This window comes from Lycorma delicatula, chromosome 8 (genome assembly GCF_047948215.1).
Source record: "Lycorma delicatula isolate Av1 chromosome 8, ASM4794821v1, whole genome shotgun sequence".
Lineage (NCBI taxonomy): Eukaryota > Metazoa > Arthropoda > Insecta > Hemiptera > Fulgoridae > Lycorma > Lycorma delicatula.
In genome coordinates, this window is record NC_134462.1 from 132,504,824 (window position 1) to 132,520,322 (window position 15,499).

Consider the following 15,499-nt stretch of genomic DNA (forward strand, 5'->3'; position numbering starts at 1 on the left):
ATATTAGTAATTTTAAAATCATTTTATTTCAAAAAACATATTTTGGGATTTAACTAATTACAGAAAACCAACCATAACTTATACAAATTTTATAAAATTAATTATTAAACAATAGCAACAGTTAGGGAAGATTTTTTACTTTTAGATGGTAATATCAGTTTAATGTAGGTTTTAATTTTTTACTGAGTTTTGTGAGCATAATATTTGTAAAATGCATCAGTGCACACCAAGCAGTGAAAATAACAGTATGAATAAATGTTTGTCAAGTGTTAACAAAAAAAACAGATTTTTTTGTTCCAGAATATGTACCTTTGATTTCATTATTTTTAAACATGTTCTAAAAATTTATTTAAGATAAAAAAAATTTTTTTGTTTTTGATGAATTATTTTCAGATCATTTTTAACAATCATTTTCACATTTATTTATGATATTATAAAAATGTTTCTGGAAGTTATTTGTGTAAAATTTTTTGTTTAAAATTTTTTTTGTAACATTTTTCGATAAATTCAATATTTAATTAATTATAACCGAAAAATGGGATTATAACACATTTACATCGATGATATACAGAGTGGGCTATTTTACTACATCGACCTGAATGTATAGATCCACTCCACGTAGGCATAGAGCACTATGGTTTATTGCACTAATTCGTTTATTTTTGATTGGATTGGAACTTGTCCAAAGACTTTTTTTGTGTAGAATTTTCCACTCTACATTTTTGACAAGAATTACTTTTTTTATAAAATCAATATTTAACAACCTACAGCAAAAATAGTGAAAAAAAACATTGTTTTTAAATTTTATTTTGTTTATAAACAAATGTCGGAATAATAGTAGTGAGGCTTTTGACTTTTAGTATGTTAATTGAGGCATGCTTAGGGAACTTTTCCACCTGGTCTGATCAACAGGAAAATTTTGCCTCTATATTCATGTTTTAAATCTAATTATCTTACTCTATTAGTGCCAAGGGATGCTTAAACTAATTTAAACATATTCAGTTTTGTGTTATTTGGATGGAGAAAAATAATGCTGAAATACTAAACAGTTTAATTGAAATGCAGACATAAATTTTCATTTGGTAATAATTTCATTGATTAGATTTGGTACACTGTAACGTAGCTATTTGATACATAATAATTAAGTTGAGTAAATCAAAATCAAGGGATCTAATGATTCTAGTAAAGCTGTACATTAGAGATTAATGCATATTAATTTTTTTATCTTCAATTACATCAATAAATCTTTAAAAAAAATAAATTATAAAAAAAAAATGAAAATTATAAAATCATCAACAACCTCAAGAAACATCATCAGCAATAAGCTAAGAAACAAATTATTTAAGGACAAAGTGATTAGAAGATACCCTAAAAAGTAAAAGTGTTTGTAGATTTATCGATTAAAATGTTTAGACTATTGTGCTTTACTTGAACCAAAGTAACTACATATTGCCACATAAATAATATATGACTGACATTAAACTAACGTATAAATGTCCTTTTCCAGAAAATCTTGCAAACATATTTATAGGTAATCAATATAAAAAATACCATAAGGTTTTACATAAATATAAAATGTTTTATCGCTCAAAAGCAGTATGAAGTCTGTAAAACCAAATGATTGTATTTTCATATTATTAAATTTATTGCTTAAACCCCATTATAATTAATAACAAATCTTATATTGCTTTATAAAAATTCAATCATATGCTAAATTTTAGATTGTATCATGGTTATATGTTTACTTAGTAATCACTGCATGTTTACTATCAAATTAGTGGACTGAAGCTCAGTAGTTGTAGAGCCTAAGGATAAGTTGAATTCCAGCAGGTATCTGGCTTAGATTCATATAACCGTAATTTTTTTCCTTTTTTTTAACCTCCGGGACCACGGTTAGGTATTGCTTCAGAGGATGAGGGGAATGACAAGTAGTTTGTCAAAATGCAATGCCTGACCGAGACTTGAACCTGGGACCGGTTATATAACCATAATTAGCTACAAATAAACTCACTCAACACTATTTTGAGTCTATCTCAGGAAGTGGGCACTGCTTTCCCTTCAGAGATCTAAATTATTTTATCAAAGATGAGAGCAAAACATTAAAGAAAAATTAAGTTATACTTTTTTGTAAAAAATAAATTACACTGAATGAGAACAGATTATTCTTGCCAAGACAATATCTTACCCATTTGTTGAACTTCATGGTTAGTGGAAGTATCCAACTGTATAAACAAAGAATTATGTTGTGTAATATTCAAGGGAATGTGCTAGCAGGCACATATACATATAGAGAGAGAAAGAGATTTTCATTATTAAAAATATTAATCCTCATTTTAAAAAATTGTATATAGTATAAAAAATTAATGAATTATAACAAGTAAAGTTATTGATGATTATATTTTGACGACGTGAATATTTAGGTTATGTTTTTGAATCAAGGTGCGAGAGTATATTACCGACTATAGCAGATTCTAAAACATTTTATAGAAATGCCGCTAGATAGCGAAGGTATCGTCGAAATTAATCGTTGCTAAAATAGCTTGTAGCTGAAGGGAAGGAGCGCCATAAATGGATAATGAGGGACCGGTGTGCTGAGGGCTGCGTTTCCACTTTCAAGCTCATTTACAACTCCGAGTCAGTGACTGCCAGTGTGTGTTAGGTGTTGTGGTGTTTGTTTGTGAGATAATATACTTCATCCTTCTACTGTTCGGTAAGTAAAATACTGTATTTATTTTTTTTTAATAACTACTACGTTAATGTTTAATATAACGTACGTTTCGATGTTTGTTTATACTTGTTCCGTGTCTCGCATTGTCTGAGTTATAAGTGGGGGTAATAAACGTGTTGTCCTGCCGCTGGAATCTTGGAATATTTAACATTTTTTTAGATGTCATCTTTTAATGACAAAAGAATTTTTAGTTATATTTAATAAGGAATAATTTTCAACGCTTATGTTATTAAGTTTACTCTAAATTAACTGTTTTATAACATTTTTTATCAGCTGTTTGTTGAACTGTGCTCTATAAATATTGACAGGGTGGGGCAAGCTTATATCTTAAATATTTTGGTCGGTCTTTGTTGAGATTTTTCTTAAATTCAGAACGTAAAAAATTATAAACCCTTATATGACACCTAAAAGTAGCTGCTTACAAACGTTACAAAATAATTATGTTTTCATGTTGCCTTTTTGTTAAGAAATCGTTAAATTTATTTATGAAACTGGAATAAATTAATTTATTGGAGATTTTATTAATTATTTTGAAGAGAATTACTTAATTTAGTTTTTTGGAGAGTTAATTGTTAATGAAATTTGTATACCAAATATTAATTTATTTTTTACATTTAACATGTATTTTGTAAACTCGAATTGTAACCAGTTTCAGCCTGTTTGTAAGATAAAAATTCTCAACAGTTTTATTTAATTTCATAATTTTAACAAAATTCAAAGAATGATTATTACTTAATAATAGTAAGGAAAAAGTAAAAAAAAAGTAGTAATAAATAGGAAAAAGTATTTATAAAAGATACAGTGATGTTTTAACTGAGATTTTGTTAGGTTATTTGAAATAATAATCTGTTATTTTTTTGTGTGTTGAATCAAAATTTTCGTCAGGTGTAATTTCCATTTTCGTTTTCCTCATGTTAAGATAATTGTATTTTAACAAAATATTTGTCTGATATTGTTTGAAGACTTGTTTGATGGCGTAACTTATATTAATTGTAATTGTTAGGTTTGATTTTAAAATAAATAATTTCTATTAATTAAACTCAAAATCTATTTACAAATTTGTGATTAGGAAAGTTTATCGGAACAAAGCATTAAACACCACCGTATTTTTAACATGTTATAAAATCCACATTTTTCACTACTTTGATAACATTTAATGTTTTTTTTTTATATAAATTATATACTAATAATTAAATTGATTAATAATCTGATAAATAAAATATTTAAATAAGATTTATAAATATTTAAATATGATTTATATAACCAATTATGATTGTAAAAATGGTAAAATGTATTGTAAATAAATTTTACAAGATATATGATACGCTATAAAAACTGTTTTTATAAATGACTGTTGCATTGTTTCAAAGAATGATTTTTCCAGTTTCATGATTGCAGTGACATGTCTTCGTCGGTTGTATGATGTTTGATTACATCCTTAACATCAGGAAAAAACATGACAAAAAAGTCACGTTCGTTGCATTTATTACCGTGTTACATCATACTTGAAATACATACAAATTAAATATTGTTGACAATCATTTGTAAAAAAAAAACCGTTATTTATTAGGAAAAAGCTGACTGAGATTCTATGTTAGTTAATTTAATACACATTAATTTACGTTTTTTAAATTGAAAATAATTTCTTTTAAAAATTAACATTTATTACTAAAAGAGCCTGAAATTTAATCTTCATTTAAGTTTGTTAATAATTGGTTATACGATTGTCTATTTTTTTTAAATATTGAGAGTACTCCTTAACCGTTGTAGAAATAAATCGGAATTTGTCATGAAGGAACGAAATTATCATTTTTGTCCGTCTTGTTGAGACTTCATATTACAATTTAATCAGTGTTATTTTTAAAATTATTTAAGCGAATTCATTGAAATTATTCAGGATTATTCCTTTAACCTTGAAAATAAATCAAATTCTCTTCTGGAATTATACTAATTTATGGATTTGGCTTACAATATTAGAAAATATCTAACTTTTAAATCGAATTAAGTTTTTGCTAATATTCAATTTTTTTTTTCACTAAAGTAATCTTGTTTTTTATGTAAAAATAATAAAAACAAGTATCTTAACAGGCATGCAAGACTACCTTATAATAATTAAAAACCTAAATGGTAACAAAATTATTTATTACGACCGAATTTTCGAGCCGTAATTGCAAATTTGTTTTTATAAAAAAAAAAAATTTTACGAAATTTTAAAATTAATGAAAACAATTCGTTGTAAATAATTTAAAATTTAATTAATATAAAAGTATTACTAGTAATATTAATATTACTGTTAAAGGGAAAGTTCCCTTTAATTTTTTTTAGAGTGCGCGCACAAAAATTATGTGTGGCCAAAAAATTTATTCAAAGATCAATTTGTGCAAAATATTTTATTATTATTATACACATATGTATCAATTGTACAATGTATTGACATGTATACAAATTTAAACGAAAATAATTAGCTGACTTACTTTATTTTAAATTAACATTTTTCTTAACTTTTTAACATTTTTGTTGTCTGTCTTTAATAGAAATTAATTCTTTATAAACTTTATTTGTATTTACTTCATAACCGTCGGCTAAACGTAATTTAATTCTCATAAGGTCATCCAAATGTTCATTTTCGAGTCGTTTCGGTATTTTGTTTTTACGGAATTCATAATAGAAAATGCACTTTCGCAGTCTGCCCTGATTCCTTAAACGTTCCCATAATGTTATATAGAAAGGAAAGGTAGATAGACAATTCAGGGTTAGTTTGGACAAAGTTTAATGCATCGCTAAAAGTCGTGAACAATAGTAGTTTAGTTTTCTCTAGAACTGTAAATTTCAATTCTGAATATTCGTTTCATATTTTATCTATATCAACATTTTTATTTGCCATAAAGGGTCTCGTGGGTTTTACGATCACAATAAATATCTCTCCGTGTTCGGCTATGAGATAACCAAATATATATATATTTGGTTATCTAAATATATATTATATATATATATATATATATATATATATATATATATATATATATATAATATTAGGTTAAATATGTATATATAAATTTAATAATAAATCTAAAATTATAAATATAATCTAACGAAACTTAACCTCGCTAACCTTCGCTTGCTATTCAAGGTTAGCGAGCATTTTGGTGGGTGAATCTATAAGTATAAATATAATCTAACAAACTTAACTTACGCTCGCTTCGCTTGCTAGTCAGTGTTAGCGAGCGAAGCGAGCGTAGATTAAGTTTGGCGGGTCATATAGTTGAAAGTGAAAATACTACCTAGTTACTAGTTGAAAATACTAGTTACTAATACTAGTTGAAAATACTACCTTATAACCGAACATTGACAGATATTTAGTGGATATTTATAGTGGTGGTCGTATAATACATGAGATCCGCCATAAACTGTGAATATTTTTTTGAAAGCTGTTTTATATTTTGCTTTCCGAAATCAAAATTGTTTCCTGAATTTATAATAATTTCATCATCAAATGCTTACCGATCTTTTAATTCTTCATCTTGATATCTGCTCTCTAAGTGAACACGCACGTTCAATAAATCGAATTATAACATGTATAATTTTGACCTTCCAATAATATTTCTCTTATATTGTCATTCCAGAAGATTTCGTGTTTCAAATATTGAGTTTTTAGATTGTTAATTTTAATTTTTACATACCGATGATTGTTAAATCGCTTTTTGTAGATATTTACATACATCTTTCAGAGCAAGTATTGTGAATACCCGATATTGTGAATTAGTCAAGAATTTTCTCACAATATTTACAAATCGGGACATTGCATTCTGCTATTTGACTTCTACAAAAACTTTACTTCTTTTGTAATTTTATACAAAAGCATCGACTGCGACCTGAATAACCATATTTTCTCTTCTTTTTCCTGTTTAGCGTCCGGTAATTACCTTTCAGATAACACTTGAGATGATTATATGTATGACTGTAGTCTTGTACAGTCTCAGTTCGACACATTCCTGATATTTGTGGTTAATTGAAACCCAACCACCAAAGAACACCGATATCCACGATCTAGTATTCAAATCCGCGTAAAAATAACTGACTGTACTAGGAATTGAACGCTGGAACTTTCGGCTTCCAAATCAGCAGATTTGGGAAGACGCGTTCACACTAGACCAACCCGCTGGGTTCTTAATAACCACCTAACTTCGTTAATGGTTTAAATTATACATCATGCTTTGACACTTGAGCTAATTCTTCAAAATATTTTGTTTTTGATGCTAGATCGGTGAAATAATGTGTGCAAGGATCTAATCAAATCTTTCTACATCCTGCATAATAGATACATTTTTCCATGCATCATCTAATCCTAAATCTTCCCTAAGAAAGTCACGGTGTATGATATAGTCTCAACTAAATATATCATTGAGTATACGTTAAATATTTACAACAGCTGATTGTAGATGAGCGAGGAATAAATTTCTCTGTGCGCTTTATTGCAGTACCTTTAAAATCGTTGTGCGGCCGCAACTTAGAAGAAAGTATACTCACGACAGCATCAAATACATAAAAATTAATTTCTTAGCCTAATTTTTTTATGTTAATGTAGTAAGTTACCAAATATCAGTAACCTGTATCCATCTAGTCTCGATTATCTTAAACATTTTATGAAGTAGGAAAACGTATGTGGAAGTTAAAATATCCTCCGGGGCATTTCCGGATATAAATAGTATTTACGTAATTTTTTATTATTGAAATCATTTATCAATATAAATTTGATTAAGACACGGAATCTAGCGGAGAGAATATTAACAAATTTAGGCCGGTCCACCTTACGGTGCAGGAATGTCCTCGATTAATAGGGATATTGCATAAGCGTTCTCTATATGCGTCTCGAAATTCCTAACAAGAGTAAGAATAGTAAAAATACAGAAATTTTTAAAACAAAATAAAATTATGAAATCGATCGATAAAATTTGATTTTTTACAAAAGTTGTATTTAAAAATACGACAGCTGCAGACCGATGACAGGAAATACTACTGATGGATTTGATAGTCTGAATAAATTATTTTATAACAACTTTTTTTTACGGTGAAATAAATAAGTCTGTCGCCAAGTTACATTGTTCGTTCCATAGTGATGGTCGATTTTACGCCGGTGGTAACAGAGTAATCGTCTCGTGTTCGATTCTACAAAGATGTTGTGTTTCTGTCTCGCTTTAACGCTTTTTTAAATCTCTTTCTCTTGCAATACGTTAAAATTAATTATTATTATTATTTAGAAATAATCAATTTTAATCGTATTCCTGTTGAAATAATTAAATTATTATTAGAAAAAGAGAAAGAAAAAGGTAATTTAACTGTCAAAATAATCATTTATATTTCTAAGTCTGAAAGTAAATCAATTGCGAGGTAAATTAAATTTTCTTACTTATATTTTTAAGCATATCCTAACCAACTTTTATTAACAACAAGCTACTGTTCTGGTATGCTATTCAGTTTTAACAAGTGTTTTGTGTGTGTGTGTGTGTGTGTGTGTGTGTTGTGTAGTCGTGTATATATATATATATACGGCTACATGTATGTGCTTTTGTCGGTTGGCAGACAAAGCCCTAATTATTTCCGCCACTCAGTCTTGCTCCCCGTTTCTCCGTGGAACCAGTTTGAAATTATAAGCAAATTTTATAACAATGCCCCCACCTGAGGTCGTTTACCTGAATCGCACACGTATAAAATAAGTATTTAATAAATAAGTATGCATATATTCATACTTATTTATAAGAATTTAAATCATAAAATTAAATGTTTTTTTTTTCCAAACCTGTTTTAATTTAGTAATTACTATTTTTCAGTTATTTACGTTGTTTAATTTCTTTTTTAAATGTAATTCTTCATTCTATTTGTTTTAATCTTAAATTGTGATAAAAAACGCTATTGAATTTTTACGGTGTAAAATATGTGCCCGCGCAATCAGTCTGTTAGGCCTTTCTAACATGTACTTCATTTAAGAATTCTGGTTTTCCTATTCTAAAAATTAACTACAGATTTCGTTTGATAAATTACGAGATCTTACACCGATACGTAGATCAAGTTTCATTGAAATTTATTTTTAAAGTGTTTATTTCTTAATTATGATAATTTACTTTTCTTCTTTAAAACTTTACCGACATCAATCGGGCAGTATTCACTAGTAACGGCAAAAATATTTTCTTACTTGTTGCAGTCCCTCGTTTTTACTTTCTCGTCTAGATAGCGCTATAGCTCTACAAGGGAAAGTATTGTAATCTTCGATTTGGACATATGCGGTTTTCACCGGATCTTGACGTTTTGACACCTAAGGAACTGAAAAAAATAAAAAAACCGGATGTAAATTTTCCGGATGTTTATCTGTACGTCTGTTCGGTGTGGGTCTCTAAATCACTTTATAACTCCAAAACTATTGACCGATTTTGACGAAACTCGTTCAGATTACTTCTGTATATGGGGCATTGATGCCGTTAAATTTTCAACTTAAAAAAACTCAAGAGGGTGTGGCTGTAGAGCAAGGTCACCCTCAATATCTCGACATTTCGTATAATTAAGATAGTATTTTTTTAAGCGCATTTTTAACAATTAAAAAATGGCAATTTGCAAAATATGTTTTTCAAAACTGCATCCTCACACCAAAAAATGCGGTTGTAGTCGTCTGCTATGTTATGATGTCACACGCGAGTGATATAATTGAATAAAAGATTAATATTTAAAGTGTAAAAAAGTAACTTTGGTCTGTCTGGGTCTCGAATTCGATCGCCTGGTCGAATCCGTATCTGGTGCGTTAAGCCTCGTGGCTAGACCAGTCTGCCACCCGTACAAACGAAATTTGTTCTATGTAAGTTGTAAAATTACATTAGTTTAGTTAGTGCCGACCGTCACCGCTAGTACCGCCACACACGCGCGAATTAAATACTGTATGCGCGCACTTTTGTTTGAATATTTGAATTAAATTAACAAAAAAATACTATATTAAAATAAATATGTGTGTGTAAATCGTGCATCAGAAACAACGTACAGTTGTAGGATTTTCTCGCAACGTGGCGCAACTGTGTTGTTACCTTTTTTAAGCGTGCCATTACTGCATCCGTTATTTTTGGAGTGAATGCATGTTAGTAATTTGTACTGGCTATACTAAATTCTTTGTTTTTTTTTTTCAAAAATATGTTGTTTTTTTAATTGTGTGATTAGAATGAGGTGTATTTTTGTTTTCAGCAGATAAATAATTCAGATATAGAAATTAATTTTTAGTGTGTAATATTATTATGGAGTGAATTAAATTTCTAATTTTTACGGCGTATTGAATCTTCTTTCTCTTCTCCTCACTTGACACTTTGTTCCTTTTTTGGAGAAAAAAAAAAGATTTGGATACTAAGACGTTGTCTGTAGCTACTTAAATCCTTTTTTTTGTCTTCAGTCATTTGACTGGTTTGATGCAGTTCCAAAATTTTCTATCTAGTGCTAGTAGTTTCATTTCGGTATACCCCTACATCCTACATTCCTAACAATTTGTTTTACATATTCCAAACGTGGCCTGCCTGCACAATTTTTTCCTTCTACCTGTCCTTCCAATATTAAAGCGACTATTCCAGGATGCCTTAATATGTGGCCTATATATGTCTGTGTTTTCTTTTAACTATATTTTTCCAAATGCTTCTTTCTTTACCTATCTGCCGCAACACCTCTTCATTTGTCACTTTATCCACCCATCTGATTTTTAACATTCTCCTATAGCACCGCATTTCAAAAGCTTCTATTCTTTTCTTCTCAGATATTCCGATCCTCCAAGTTTCACTTCCATATAAAGCGACGCTCCAAACATACACTTTCAAAAATCTTTTCCTGACAATTAAATTAATTTTTGATGTAAACAAAATATATTTCTTACTGAAGGCTCGTTTAGCTTGTGCTATTCGGCATTTTATATCGCTCCTGCTTCGTCCATCTTTAGTAATTCTACCTCCCAAATAACAAAATTCTTCTACCTCCATAATCTTTTCTCCTCCTATTTTCACATTCAGTGGTCCATCTTTGTTATTTCTACTACATTTCATTACTTTTGTTTTGTTCTTGTTTATTTTCATGCGATAGTTCTTGCGTAGGACTTCATCTATGCCGTTCATTGTTTCTTCTAAATCCTTTTTACTCTCGGCTAGAATTACTATATCATCAGCAAATCGTAGCATCTTTATCTTTTCACCTTGTACTGTTACTCCGAATCTAAATTATCCTTAAATCCTTATATAAATAAAACTAATTTCTACGAAACATTCTTTGTTACTTTTGTTTTATTATTCTTTTTACCAGGAATTGTTATTTAAAAAAAATTATCTAATGAGAAGAACTGGCTATTTTATTTCTCGTAAATTTATATGACTGTTTTCGTAGACCTGTATTTTTTATACTTTTTTTTACGTAAAATGTATTTTGTCCGTTCTCAAGGATGTTTATATTAGTTTATAAAGACAAACTAAGAAATAGTAACCGCTGACATATATCTAACTTAAACTAGACGTATTTTCTTTTTATTTACTGTTCGTGCGTCAGTAAACTAAAATATGTTAAGGACTACAAAACTAATTTAAAATTTTACGTTTAGTTATTTGTAAGGTCATTGATTTTATCTATTATCCGAGTAGTAAAACTGGGTGATGAGTACTACAAAAACAGCTAGCTGTTTTTTTCTTTTACAAAAGAAATTTATTTTAAAATTAAATTTCACTATTTTGCTTGTTGTAAACAAAGTTTTGAGTGTTAATTTTATTTTTATATATTCTAAAATGGTGGGCTGGTTTATACTTTTTTGGATTCTACATAACAAAAAGTATCCTTAGGAAAAATGGCAATTTCTCTTTCGTTTTCCCCCTGTCCGTCATTTTATTATTCTTATATAAAAATGTAAATTCGGATAGATGAATCAAATTAACATTTCGTAAGGGTCTTGCTAATGAAGTTTTAAAATTAGCAAAAAATCAGGACTTAAATATATTCGCAAATTAAAAAATTGAGGCCATTTTTATTTTTCAATCCGTTATATCTCCATAATTATTAGTTTTATCAAAATGTATGTTATTTGCTAAAATATTAAGCCTTTTATTTTGAACAAAATTACATTTTATTTTTGAAAATCGGTTTATAAATAGTCGAGTTATGGCACAAAAATTGACGTTGTAATTTTGTGCCTGTTTTCATGTCCACCACTTTACGTTCAATTCGATTAATTGTTTTTATTTATTGTTAATTCTAGTATTGTAAATTAGTATCAAATTAAGTAATAATTTTCTCACAATAATAGACCTAATAATTACGACACAAAATTACATCAATTTTCTCCCATAACTCGACTATTTGTGAATCGATTTAAAAAAATAAAATGTCATTTTTTTCAAAATAAAAGGCTTAATATTTTAGCAAATAACATAAATTTTGATAAAACTAATATTTATAGAGTTAAAACGGATTGAAAAATAAACATGGCCGCCATTTTCTAATTTACAAAGGTCCTGGTTTTAAAACTTTATTATCGAGACGCTTACTAAATATTAATGTTATTCGTCTATTACGAACTTGAAATATAAATTATTTTATAAAAATAACAAAATGGCGGACTGTGGGAGAACGAAGGAGAAATTACCATTTTCCCTAAGGATATTTTTTGTTTAGTTTTACAAATAGAATCCGAAAAAGTATAACCAGCCCGCTTTTTTTTTGGAAACACCTATATGTATGTATAATAGGTGATTCAAAAAGGATTTCAAAACTTAAAAGCATATAAAAATTTATTTAGGTGATTTACAGATTCGGTTGAGGTCTCGTATCATACCAAAACACATCAAGTTACTTCCGCAGCTGCGGATTTTATTCGAAATCTTGGCTAAACAAGATCAGCAGGCAAAGATGTAAAAAATAATATTTTTCGACACCGAATTTTGTGTTTACGTTTGATATGTTAAAAAACTACTGGAGTTACAGTTCTGGGATCTTTTTATCCTATTTCCCAGCTCAAATTACATTAGAAATCGCCAACTTATTTGGTTCTAAAAAATTACAGTAGGGCTTTTTATAAGAAGAGCTGAAATCCGGGTTAAATCTTTTCGGGTAACTCGAAAACAAAGAGTTTCCAGATTTATGTCTTTTAATATAATTATTTTCACCAGTAGCACACGTCCTGAAAGTTTCTCCGTTTCTTTGTGAGATATTCTGTATATAAAAAAGTTTCAACGAACTAATATATTACTATAAAAAATTACTTTTTTATTTATTTATTTTTTAAAACTAAAGGATGTGCCTTTTAAATGAGGAAGTAGTATTATTAATTGTATTTTATTAAAAATTGGTAATTTTTTTTATATACCGAAGAACTGTATTGAGTTATAAAAAGATAAATTATCTTGACCGGTTCTATAAAATTTGAAAATGAAATCATTTATTGATAATCTGGATTAAGATTTATAAAGGATAAAATATTTGTTAGGTGGTAGTTTTTACGATGTACTTGAACGTATGTTGGTTTCTACTTTCTTATTCCAAGTTCAACGACTAGCAAGTTGTTATTCATCTTATAAATTACTTAAGTTCAAGTTCAAGTTCTTATTATAAGTTTGAATTACTTGTATCGTATAACCTCTAAACAAATTTTTTACATCCATCTTGATGCGGCAGATTTGGTCGATTATAGAATATCATCATTTTTTGCTCGTTTAATTGGATACCTACTTACGTTTCCTTTTTTTTTTAAATTAAACTCTTCCGAATGCGGTCGAGACTTACCGTAAGTATTATTTTAATTAGTTTAACTTTAGTCTTTCTTGAATTATAGTCATTTTTATTCCGAAATTATATGAGAATTATATAAAAAATATATTTTATAAATTAATTGTTTACGTAGAAAAACTTAACTTATACTTATCTAAGTACAGAAAAAAAATAATTTACGGTATAATTAATCTTTATTTATGTTAGATTATAAATTTATTCTATTACATGCTTTATTAGATCGTGTACAGAATTAAAATTTATTAGTTTCTTTTTCAGCTTTCCACTAGAAAACAAGTTTCTTTTTAATTTTAGTGTAGAAGTTTATTTGCTAATATCTGAATTTAATTACGGTAATTAATTAATATAATTAATTTTATTAAAATATACACGATAGAAAATAGTATTTTATTTAATGATCTTATATGCTTGTACTCAGTGTCACCTTTCGCTTTATTCATAAAATTATTGGATTATAAAATTTTATTTATTTTTTGTTACTTTTGTAGTTTGTTTTTTTTTTTAGAAAGTACTGAACGTTATCTTAAAATATATATAAATAAGAAAGAAAAAAACTGAAGCGTGCTAATCGTCTAATTTTTGCTATTAGATATATATTTTTTTGTTTTAAATTCTTAAAATTTTTGTTTACTATTTGTTTTTAGGTTTTACCCTCTATAAAAAATTAACGGATGAAATGAACTAGTAAAAAAGAATTTTCAGATAATTGTAATAAAGAAAAAATATGTCATTTTTTTCGCATTTTCATGGAAGATAAATTTTTTTGCCAACTAATGACTTTCTAGTTTTTTTTTTCATTTACAGCCCTTTATTTGCTCTTCCAACTTTCGGATTCCACTAATATCTTCGTAAACCTCGTTTTAGATCTGCTTATATTTACTTAATCTCTTTCCTTTATTCTACACTTTTTGTTTATTTTCACTTATTAATCTACTTCTTGTAACTGAATCAAGACTAATTTAATTTTTTTAATTATTTATTTATCCTCTTTAAGATAAGTACAGGCGCTTATATTTTTATAGCTAATCTCTTTTTTTATGATAAAGAAATTTAGTAGTGTGAAAAAATGTCGAACCTGACCGAGACTTGAAAGTACAACCTTTGGATGAAAAGTAGAGATTACACCGCGGAGGTCAATGTTATACGCTTATTTGTAAAAAAAAAATAATAAATAAATAATAATAATTCTATGCTCGTTTTATTATCAAATTCTTCGCAACGAGGTGATTGTTCAAAGGATTTTATTTTGAAAAGAAATTAACCTTGTAACTTTATTCTGGATATTATCAAATATATATACAACTTAATTTTATCGTTAAAGAAGTATTGACGTGTGAAATTTTGTCGTATATACATTTTTATTATTATTTATTTTTGTAAACATTTTCTGTTACCTCAGAACAATAGATGTGAATCTTTGTAATTGCCTTCAAGGAGAGAAAATCCAACAGTAATTAATTCCTCCGTATTATCATTATTGTGGCTGGTATCTTTTAATAGATAAAATTATGAGTTTTTATAGCGCGTGAAAAAATGATATTCCTGAACGTGACCGAACACAGAAGGTCCGGATGAAAGACAGAGATACTACTATTCCACCCCAGAGATATTACAAATATTAAAAAAAAATTGTTATAATACCGGGTGATTCAAAAAGGATTATACAATTTTTAAACCGTATAAATATTTATTGAAATAACTTACAGATTCGGTTGAGGTCTCATTTTATAGAAAAACAAGTTTTGACTCGCTTAGTTCATTATTACCGAATTTTTTTTACTATCACCAGTGTTAAAAATAGGTATTACTGATGCGGAAAGTGCTCGCTGTTTTGGTTTCACTATTTGCAATCAGCAGCTGCTGCAGTTCAACGTAATTTTCGTAGAAAGTACGTTAGGGACCTTCCTAGCAGGCGTACAATTTACTCTTGGCACCATACCAAAGTGATTTTGTGCCATAAAGAAACAAAGACTGTACTGTTCTTCTTCC

The 15,499-nt window shown here is 28.1% G+C and overlaps 1 protein-coding gene across 3 annotated transcripts in view; it reads left to right on the plus strand.

Moving 5' to 3' along the window:
* The first annotated feature begins 2,579 nt into the window (after nucleotides 1-2,579).
* LOC142329075 (uncharacterized) overlaps nucleotides 2,580-15,499 on the plus strand; it is a 459,789-nt gene continuing 446,869 nt past the window's right edge. The window contains exon 1 of one of the 3 annotated variants that reach the window (XM_075373397.1): nucleotides 2,580-2,710. The gene's annotated coding sequence lies outside the window, so the exon portion shown is untranslated. The remainder of the gene's footprint in view (nucleotides 2,711-15,499) is intronic. The other 2 variants (XM_075373398.1, XM_075373399.1) reach the window with 2 other exon arrangements.